The following is an 11,430-nucleotide window of genomic DNA, read 5'->3' as shown; positions in this document are numbered from 1 at the left end:
CACATGGTTCAGACCTTGGGCCTGTGTTGGAGCAGACTGGCTGTCTGGCTCAAGGCGGGGTTCTGGAGGCCCAAACTGGCAGAAAAAACTGGCTCAGAGGTAGTCTCAGTACATCAGGTGACCATCCCTGTGACCCAACCTGTCAGTGGTGTAGTCAAGCAGGATCTGTGCACAGCTGATTGCTTTGAGACATTGGTAGTGATTTTAAGTGAGGTGGCTAGAGAACAGACCAAGTGGTTACTAGTTTTTCTGTTTTGATTCGGGTAAAGGACATTAGCACAAGAAAGCAGGAAAATGACTACCAGTGAGGCAGCTACAAAACAAGAGCTGGCCAGACTGACAGCAGAAGGCAAAGGACTGTGAGTTTCAAATGAAGCTCAAAGAAGCAGAGGCAGCCAGGGAGAAAGCTGCTCACAATAGAGCCGTGGAAACCCAGAGGTTAGCCCTGGAGTTCAGACACTGGGCTTCAGTCTCAGAGGCTAGCACAGCAAGATGCTCAGCAGGAGAAAGAAAGAGGCAGCTAGCTCTGGAGTTAAGAGAGAAATTGAGGCCCAGAAGCATGAACTGACTGTTATGGAGTGGAAGAGACCAAGCTCTTCAGTAGCTGGCTCCACTTCACAAAAATCCATGAATGGGAATGATGTCCACAGTATTATGAATCCAGGGATATTGCCAAATATTTCATCACCTTTGAGACTGTGTACCCTCCATGCAATTCCTGAAGGTCAAAAAATGACTATATTGGTAGCAAAATTGACTAGGAGAGCTCTAGACATAATCAATAAGATGCCAGTTGATGATACTTCAAACTATGGTAAATTTAAAGAACTGGTTTTAAAACCATATCAGATTACACCTCAAACCTAAAGGCTTAAATTCAGGAGTCTTAAGCCACATTACTCAATCCAGATCCCCTCTTATGTAAATAAAATGAGAGATTTGTTAGATTAGTGTGTGTGAGGGGGGGAAGGCATTACAAACTTTGAAGGAATGTGTGATTTGGTTACTCAGGAACAATTCCTGAATATGTGCAGTGATGTAAACAGTATTTGTGGGACAACAAGGTGATGGCAGTGGGTGGATTGGCTGAGTTTGTAGACTCTTACGAGCAGTCACAAGCTGCAATTAAACATAAACCATTGGCAGAGGGGGGTACAGGGTTGGTGGAAAGCAGAATCACCATTTTTACCCAGGGGGGAAAGGAGGCTGGGCATTCACCTCCCCATTCCCCTGTTACTCATCCCAGATCTCCTGTACAAGCAGAGGAGCCCGAAAGGTGCTATCATTGTACGTCCACTGAGCAATAAATGTCCTTGGCTGAGTGGAAACAAGCAACAGGTAACACGTGAAGCTGCTGCTTTTCAGAGCACAGGGGTATCCCATGCTACTTCCTCTTTCCACACAGGATTTGTAAAGCTTGCTTTTACACAACCAAGCAGTGAACATATGTATGCTGTTAAACTTAATGGCGAAGTGCTCCAAGGATGGAGAGATACAGGTGCAGAAATTCCTGTGGTCAGGAGGGACCTGATCCATGAGAAGGGTTTGTTACCAGAGAAAATGGCAGAATTAGAATAGGTGGGAGGTTACCAAGTCCTTGCACCTTTAGCTAAGGTACACATGGAAACTGGTGATTTGCAGGCTGAACTGACTGTTGCAGCAGTAGCACACAATTTTGCACCATTTCTACTGGGGAATGATTTTTTTTTTTGATGTGGCAGAATCTCTCAGGGTTTGTTAGCAGCAAGAAGGAATCTCGTGCTGAAAGCCCTAGAGAGGAGGGTAAAAGTGTCTCTTTAATTGCTCAGTGGTAGCAGCAGGGATGGTTGTAACCAGTTCCTGTAAGCCCAGTCCTTACAAGGCAAGTCCCTGCGGGAGCGGCTGGATAGAGCTAGCTCCTGTCCCATGATCATCTCCCTGGGGGAGGAGAACTTTTCACCTTGTAACAGGGAGGCCTTCCCAGCTGCTGACTGCCAGGAAGTTGCAGGTCAGCAGGGGACAGGTCCTGCCCCAGCGTGCACAGACATGCACCCCAGAGATGGAAGTTGGGGTCCTGGTGACTGCTGTAGTGGGAACAGATCCCAAGGACTCTGTAGCTGGAAGCAAGCCCAACCCAAGTGAAAGGGGTTGTGGATTTTGCTGGACCGTGAAGGGTCTGTCATAACTCATAGCCTACAGCTGGATCAGGGTCACCTTCCCTCTCTGGGCTCCCCTCTGAGGCAGCCACTGTGTCCCCCAGAAGGGAAGTCCAGACAGAAGGTGTGTGTGTGTGTGGGGGGGGGTCAGGAGGGCCTGCCCACCTTTTGTAGGGAGGCTTTCCACCAGGAGGAGTGTGCAGAATCTGCATCTGAAATGCCAGACCTCTCACCTGTGGATCCAGTTTTAAGGAAAGACTGGGGGTCAGATCTCCTGGAGGAGAGTGTCCACCCAGCTGACCTGTTGGGATCAGAGTGGGGTAACCAGGGGGATTTTACCAAACCGAAGCACTCCATTAAAGAATGTTATTCCTACTACCCTTGTAAAAGATAACACTGTCTCTTCAAGGCTGGGGGAAGAAAAACTTTGCATTTGGGAAGCTTCACAAAGGCATGGAGTCCAACCAAAAGAAATTTACAGAGGGAGGGGCTGAGGGCAGGCATGGCTGCAGTGCACCCTTTCTTTGCCAAAGCCTCAAAGACGTGCCTGAATTGAGAGCCTCCTCCAAAAAGACACTGTCTAAACCCCTACCATGGTACACAAAGGAATTGGGGCAATGCAATAGACACTGAACAAGCTAAATTGTGTGAACAGCGCCTGTCCACCGTAGATTTGCTGTTAAATCTTGTCTTTTGCTACTTCATCTATGGGTCAAGACAAAGGTTAATACTAACGGTAAACCCTTTAAAGATGTATAACATACCTGATTTGTGGGGAAAACTTTTGTACATGCTAGGGATGGTGACAGAACAGTCCCACAAGCGTGTTGCTTTTCAGCTTATACCTGTAAACAGGCTGGAACCTTGTACAGCAGCAAAAGCATAACAGGCCTGCGCTGCTGTGTGGAAGGAGAAACTAAAGCACACTGCCTCATATCATTGGTGGCTAAATGCCAAAACATCTACACTTTAACAAATATTGCTAGCTGCATACTGTTAGCAAACGGGCAAAGAAAATGGGCTCAGAGGTAGTCTCAGCACATCAGGTGACAGTCCCAAGGGGGTCTCTGTTACCCAACCAGTCAGTGTCACATTAGCTAGCCTGCAGGCATCTGGTAAAGAAGCTGATTTAAATGATACATACCACAGTTAGTAGTTCTGCAGTTTTGGATTTGAGTTCCTTCAGAACTCTTGGGTGAATACTGTCTGTTGCTGGGGACTTATTACTGTTTAATTTACCAATTTGTTCCAAAACCTTCTCTAATGACACCTCAATCTGGGACAGTTCATTAGCTTCTGCTGCACCGTTCCTTGTGCAATGCAAGACAGTATAATTGTGGGTTTACACTCCAGAGGGGTGCATGCCTGAGTAGCTGGGAAGTATCCTGACTGGAGCCTTCCTATGCAGTAGCTGGTTAAGAGTGTCTGCATGTGTCCCTACCTGTATGTGTGCTGGTGAAAGTGCAGGCTGGAGCCTGGAGAGAGCCTGGCAGCCTGGAGAGGGCTTGGCAGCCTGTCACGGCAGTACAGTGTAAAGGGAGCCCAGGCTGGTGGGTCAGGGGGACTCAGCAGTACCCCAGTTCCAGGTGTCACCCTGAGAGGAACCATCACAGCCATGGTCACACTTTTTTGGTCATCTTACTATGCTTTTAATTTGGAGTATATATTTAATTTGAGTCTTTATTATGGTGCTTTTAAAGTTTCCATGCAGCTTGCAGGCATTTCACTTTTGTGACTGTACCTTTTAATTTCCATTTAACTAGTTTCCTCATTTTTGTGTAGTTCCCTTTCTGAAGTTAAATGCTACTGGGGTGGGCTTTTCGTTGTTTTTTTCCCCCCTCACAAGGAGAGTAATATAATTAAATATATGGCAACAATTACCCACTTAGAGGCAATTCTTGATTTAGTCCTCCCTTTGTGGGTTCCAGGACTAGTTGCTCCAAAAAAGTCATATGGTGTCTAGAAACACTATGGCTGTATCCTGTCCTGAGGTGACATGTACTCAGTCAATATGAGGATAGCTGAAATCCCCTTTTTATTAAGTGTTTTTTTGTTTTTTTTTTAATAGCCTCTCATCTCCCAGAGCATTTTACCATCACCATCCTGGTCAGGTGGTTGGCAGTACATTCCTACTGCTATGCTCTGATTATTCAAGCATGGAATTTCGACCATTGAGATTTTTGTGGTACAGTTTGTTTCGTTTTAAGATTTTTACCATATTTGACTCTCTATGCTTTCTTTCACGTATAGTGCCACTCCCCCCACCAGCATGACCATAGGGCTGACTCCAGGGGTGCTCCAGGGCTGGACCACCCATGGGGGAGGGGAGCGGGGGAAGGTGGGTGCTGAGCACCCACTGGCAACCCTGCTATCAGCTTCCTTTTCCCCCAGCACCTCCCACCTGTTGCAATCAGCTGTCCTGCAGCATGCAGGAGGCACTGGGAGGAGGAGTAGGTGCGTGGCGTGCTCAGGCAGTGGCAATGTGGCCCATGCCCAGGGACCCCAGCCAACTGGTAAATCCAGTACCCCAGCATTTTTTTAACAATATTTGGAAATACTTAGTTTTCCCTCATTAAGTGGTCCGTCAAGACCCTCTGTGATTTTTTCAAGTGGTCTGTGGGGAAAAATAAGTTGGACTACATGAACAATCAAGGTACCTCACTTTCTTTTTTTTCTTCATCCTCCAAGTAATAGCAAGTAAATGAAAATAATGTTCTTGGCTGGGTCACAAGGAGGGCCCCCGAAAATGAAGCTGAGCACAGGGCTGGGGGGGGGCCCCCACCAACTCTAAATCCACCCCTGGCTGTCACGTCACCTGGGCTGGGGATACTGTGTCAGCTGATCCACACAGTCGCCAACCTACCTGGGCAGTACAGCAGACATGGCCCTGCCCACTGCTTCCTCTCCCTAACCCACCCACCACTTGCACTCTCTCTCTCTCTTTCTCTTCTCTTCTCTTCTCTTCCCTCCCTGCCCCCCCATTTAGGCTTAGCCCTCTCACTTTTAAAAATAATTGCTTGCCGCTCCCCGTCTCAGGCCTTTCTGGCAGCCCTGTAGAACTCCAGTAGAAAACGGAACCCGAGTGTCCAGTTAGCAGTGCAGACCGGAAACTAAAAGTCCAGTTATAGGAATAACCGCATTAGCCTCCGCTCCTCCCACTCCCAACACCCACCCCAGAGGGCTGGAAGAGAGGAGGGGCAGCTCAGTGCAGAGAGAGACAAGAGAATGGGCTAGAACCAGGTAGGTACCCGCTCTATGTGGGCGTGGGGGGGTGGAGATCCTGTTTCTCCCTTCCCCCCAGCCCTGCTGTGCTTGCAGTTTGCCCCTCCCTTGACCCAGGGACTAACCCTAGCTCCTGCCCCACTGTGCTTTTGCCTCCACCCCCTTTTTACAATCCTTCCCTGGGGGGGCCACAAATATGTTTGGCGCCAGGCCCACAAGAAGTTAATCCAGCCCTGCCAATGGAGGGGGGGGAACCTTGGAACAAATTTGCTGCCTAAAGCCCTGGCTGGCAGGTGGGGTAGGGGAAGCCCCTGCAACCTGACCCCAGTAGCAACACCAGGCAGGGAGGGGGGAACTGCCGCCAGGTACTGATGCCAGATTCTCTTTGAGCATGTAAAAGCCACGCTTCATCAATGGTGACTTATGGAGCGGATTAGGGGGCTGGGCTCCCTTACTACTTCTATGGGCTCCCCCTTCTGACTTATTCAAAGGCACTGCATTCTTACGGGGGATGCAGTGAGGGGACTGTCTGGACTCCACGGAGAGGGGTGGGCTGCTGGAGCAGTCAAGGGCCCTGGGGCCAACCCTCCAAGGGGAGGGAACTGACCACAGCTGGTCCTGCTGCCAGGGCTTGCGCTTCAGTGGTGGATTCCAGGTTCCTGTGCCCCACTCCGGAGAAGCACCTTGGTCCTGGCAGGAAGTGAGAGATGCTGCCTGGTGTCCTGGCCAGCAGCAGGCAGGGGGGGTGGTGGGGGGGAATGAGGAGAAGCAAGGTCGGGGACTGGACCACAACAGGATGTCAGGCCCCTGGGGAGCTATGGGAGGGAAGATGGCGGAGGATGGGAACTGTCATCACAGGGGATGTTATGAGGGGGGCAAAGACACAGCTCTGCCAGTCTAGAAGCTCCACATTCAGGAGAGGGGTCTGGGTGGGTGGGGGGGTGAGAGTGGAATGGGGACAGGCAGCAGCAGGGCTGGAGGCAGTGAAGGGGATATTGGAAGAGAAGTGGAGTAAGGGAGTTAAGAGGTGATGGGGGCAGGACTAGGGGAGCTAGGAGTCATGGGGGTGGGAGCTGGGCTAGGGGAGGCAGGAGGGGAGCTAGGGGGTGTCAGGGGAGGCAGGTTTGAGGTGGAGACAGAAGTCTGATTGGGTGTAAGGGGAGTGGCGGGAAGAAAGAATGTGCACACTCCAGGAGAGGGCCCTGAAGGAGAAATTATGAGTCAGGGAGGCAGCAGAAGGCATGTTTTGGGAGGGTAACTGGGGATATAGGGATAGGGCAGGAGGGGCGATTACATGTCCAGGAGGCAAGGGCAAAAGGAGGGAATTAACAGGCAAGGGAGATGTTGGGGGGGGGGGGGGAAGGGAGGGGAGGGCAAAGGGTAAGTGCAGGGGGAAGAAGACCGTCCTTCTGCAGCTCAGCTCAGCAGCATAGAGGATGCCAGCTTAGGAGCTGGCCAATGGATACTCTGGCACTTTGCTCAACATTGCCTCCAGGAGCCAGGACTGTCCCCATTTGTGAAGGGCCCCCCTGCTTTTGCCCCCATAATTCAAGCACTGCATCTCATATGAGAATGTGTAGAGGAATCACTCCCTGCTCTGCAGTAATCAAGAAGTTGATGTCTAAGACAGAAATACCATATCCATGATTGAAGACTGTCCAAAAATCTTTTAGATGTTTTTCATTAGGATTAGGCTTTATGGCAGTTGAACCATAAAAGATGTGAGGAAGTTCTGTGACCACCACAACCATCTAAATCAAATTGTGATCTAGCTAGCAGTGAGCAGATATTCAATGAGCTATAACTTAGTTTTCCCAGTTATCAAGAAAAACATTTTTCTTCTTTAAACCTGTGGTTCCCAAACTTTTTAGTAATGTGGCTCTTACAGATATTTTCAAATTTAATGGCTCCCCACAACTGACCGTTTTGTTTTTTTAACCAACTGAGGACAGAAGATTCTAGAGTTCAGGACACTAGATTCAAGAGGGACACTATAGCTTGGATTTTTGCAACCTTATTCAATTCCAGTTTAATTATATAATGTGATCTGATCTGGGTTTTTAAAACTCATTTGAAATTATGAATTTTTTAGCATGTCCGGACACAGTCTAAGATTTTAGTGAGAAAAATGGGCTTGTCTCAAATTGCATAGTTGCACGATGTTTGGCTAAATTTCTGATAGCTGCAGATGTAAGTCATTTTCCAAGTTTAAACATTTCTGTACTTAATTTTCCCAGAAATCATTGCTGAAAACCCAAACGTAGATATAACTTGAAGTGAATGGAAGCAGCGCTTTCATAGCTTCATCACTGAGTTCTCCATACTCTTCTTTAACAGAAATCTAGAATTCCTGGTATCTTAGATACGAAACTTGGTCTTTAGCATAGTGATCACTTGACAATTCTATGAGATTTTGTTGAGCTATACTTAACACCATTCCAGCCTTAACTGTTATCAAGAATCCAACAGGTATCAGGAGATCACGTTAAACACCAGGAAAATAGCCATAATGGGAATACAATCCAGACAAATGAGTAATTATTTGGTCTTGAGCATTTTGATCCCTTTCACTCTGTTCTTTTAAAAAGTCTAACAGCAGAAACATCTCAGCAACTCCCTTTTCAGTGGGATATGTCCAAAGACAAAGTTTCTTTATGACTTCCTGGATTTTCTTTCATATCTAGTATTTGTTTTCCTATCTTGAGGGGTTTGAGTTTAGTGCATTCAATTTGCCATAGATACCCACCAGACCCTTGAAAACAAATGACCCATTGATCTCCCATCCCCCACCTCCGAGCCTCAGCAGAAGCCTCAGGGCTGAAGTCTCAAGCCTGGGCATTCCCCTCATATAAGGATACATATGGATAAGACCTATATATGTCTAGCTGTTCCCACTCAGGCCATTGCTACATGCTTTGGGAAGATGCTGGTGCTGAACTGTTCCATGAAACTGCAGATGCTGGAGAAAATGTTAATGCAGAACTTCCCCAAATCACACAAAGTAATAGATCTGATCTTCTCTTTTCTGAGCTATCTCCTTTGGGGAATCAGAATGTTGGGCAAGATGGAAGCAGAGCCGGGGGGGGGGGGGCGGGAGGAAGAGAAGTTTCTTTGCTACTACAACTGACTATCAAGGAAGCCTGTACCTGAGAGCAGTGGATTCACCAATGTGACGGTGTAACCCACTGCTCAGTGTGTGTCTAATGGACTTCCCTCTGTGTCTGATCAACAGAGGACACAGATCTGTTGGAGAGCCTGATTCTTTAGCTCTAGCTCTTGGAATTTGTGCTTTTAGCTCTGGGAGTCCTTGGTTCAGTCTCATGTGTGTCAACCAAGATGGCAGGCCTCAAAATGGTCTCTCTGGTTCTTAATGTTAACCCTGCAACGTTAACTATGATGAGGATGGTATAGGCCAGCTATACCTTGCAGCTAAGTAGCAGGATCTTAGATACTGGATAAGGGTCCATCACCCAGGGCTTAGAAGGGAAAGATAGTATACCTCCCTATCCCATAATGCAAATGGATAAAGAAGAGAAAAGAATAAAGTAAACAGATGACAGCTTTTATTTAAAACAGAAACAGTGAGATGTGGTTTGATAGTTTGGGTTTAAAACCCAGGCCCAACCAAATAGATACCCTGGCAATAAACAAATAAACCTAAAACAAAATCCCAGATACTGCACCATTTCTAGGTGGTGGTAGGCAGTAGATGCTAAGACGCCATTGTCATGGCCAACTGATGGACCCTGAATCTCAACTGCTTCTTAGTAGGAGATCAACAGGATCTGTTGATGCTAAAGAAATGCCTGGCTCTGCAATCATCGCAGGATGAGCGATCAACAGGACCTCTGTACCTTTCTCTGAAAAGAATGTGGGGTTCAGAGATTGGTAGCACAGTCTCAGTTCTTAATGCTGTTGTCTTCAGATGCTGCTCTTCTGATCTTCTAGTCCACGTAGTTGTGCAAATACAATGGTACTGTGGCTGCCTCTAGGATGGACAGCAACGAGGCAGCGGGTGCTCAGAGTTCATATAGGCACAAGTGCACCAAAGTTCTGAGGTAAAACTGGCAGCTCCCCTGGTGGAACCTGTTTGAACCAATTCTGACTGTTAGCTGCCTTTCCCACCATAGTTCCAAAGGGCCTGAAAACTTTAGCAAGAAGCTAAACAAAGGGCTGTTTGTCAGGCATGCCGTTTTGAATTTCAGACTCCATATCCAATACGTGGTCAAATACCTTAACCAAATGAAAAGGCATAAAGTACAACTTATTCTAAAGCACAAAACAATTTATAATCTCTACTTCATGTTCCATTATCTGGCAGGTTTATGGAGCAGTGCTGAATATCAACAAAGGAAATCCCTTCGGGAAGGAAGTGGTGGTGGATTCATGGCCAGATTTCAAAGTTGTCATCACCAGGCAGCAGATAGAGGTAGATCAAAACATTTTTTTAATCTGAGCTCCAGAAGAGCAAATGCACTGTGGAGCCTGTTGTGATTGAATCCTTTCCTTTAGCTTCTTAGGTGGTGTCAACTTGGAGAGGGAAGGGAGTAGCAAGGCTTGCACTCTCCAACACCCTGCAGAGTAGGTGACTTGGCTGATTCCTGGGAATATAGTAGATTAGATTCTTCACCACTTGAAATCCTTAAATCAAGACTGGATGTCTTTTTGAAAGACGTGCTCTCTCTAACAGAAGTTACAGGCTTGATGTAGAAATTACTTGGTGAGGTTCTCAGGCCTGCATTGTGCAGGAGGTCAGAGTAGATCATAATGGCTCCTTCTGGCTTTAACATCTATGAAATTGTGGAGAATGTATTGAATGGGGAAGAAAAAAGTGCAGTAACACAGAGGGTTTTGAAGATTTCAGATGTGCAAACAGCTTCATAGTGAATCCAAGCTTTGTTTTTTGATTTTTTTATTTCCATGTGCATTGTTTTTTTAAATGAGTCACTATTTATCTTTGCCTACACAGGGCTCCAGGGTGGATTATATGAAGCATCCAACACTGACTTGTTTAGACCTACCAACAATGTGAAACTATCCTCTTTCCAGATGTTTATCCTCCCAGACCCTGACATGCTGCCAGACGTCAGAACTCAGTATGTCCAATCACATCCTTCCTATTTTCAATAAATATGATAATACTTAGCTCATATCTAGCACTTTTCATTAGATGTTAAAACAGGGGTCTCAAACTCAATTTACCGTAGGGCTAGTACCAGTCCTCAAATCCTCCCAGCAGGCCAATAATGTCACTGAAGATGGTGTTCAGAAAAGAAAACGTTTATATTATATTTTTATTTTGAATTTATTAGCAATAAAACGGTCATACAACTTTATACAATTCTTCGCCTGCCAGAGGTTTTAGTGTTTGCTAGACACCTGGCAACGCTTCAGTTCTGTCAGTTTGACGTTTGGCCTCAGTGACTGAGCAGTTGAAACCTTCAGGATTGCAGCAAGGTGGGCATCAGATAGTTGTGTGTTCGATTTTTTTGACTTGTTTATATTCATGGCGGGGGATGGAGGGGGCGCGCGGGAGGAGAAGTGGTGCTGACTCTGCCCGGTGCCTAGTGATGTCCCTCTCCCCCAGCCAGTGGGAGCTGCGGGGGCAGTACCTGTAGCAGACATTGCCAGCAATGTGCCGGCGTGCATCTCCTCCGCAGGCCACAGTGGGGAGGTTCTCTGACTGCAGATGACTTTGAGACCCCATCTTAAAGAGCTTTACAGATGTGGAAATTGAGGCACAGAGAAGTGGAGTGACTTGACCACGGTTCCCCAGCAGGCCAATGACAGAGCTGGGAATAGAACCCAGGTCTCCTCAGTCCTAATCAAATTCTCTATCTACTAGGCCACAATAGGCAGAATGGTAGGTCATTGGGACACAAACTGGCTGAATGAGGAAGAGCCTGGGAGTGAGGAGGCAACTCCAGGAAGTGAGAGGCACTGTGTGTGTGTGTGTGTGTGTATTAAGGGCCTTAATTTTTAAGGAAAGGCAGACCTTGAGGTGTGTTGGTAACCATGATTGATTTTTTTTTTTTCACTCTCCAAATCAGGTCCTCAACTCCCTCTAAAGGAT

This window comes from Eretmochelys imbricata, chromosome 3, assembly GCF_965152235.1.
Source record: "Eretmochelys imbricata isolate rEreImb1 chromosome 3, rEreImb1.hap1, whole genome shotgun sequence".
NCBI lineage: Eukaryota > Metazoa > Chordata > Testudines > Cheloniidae > Eretmochelys > Eretmochelys imbricata.
This window is presented reverse-complemented; position numbering follows the sequence as displayed.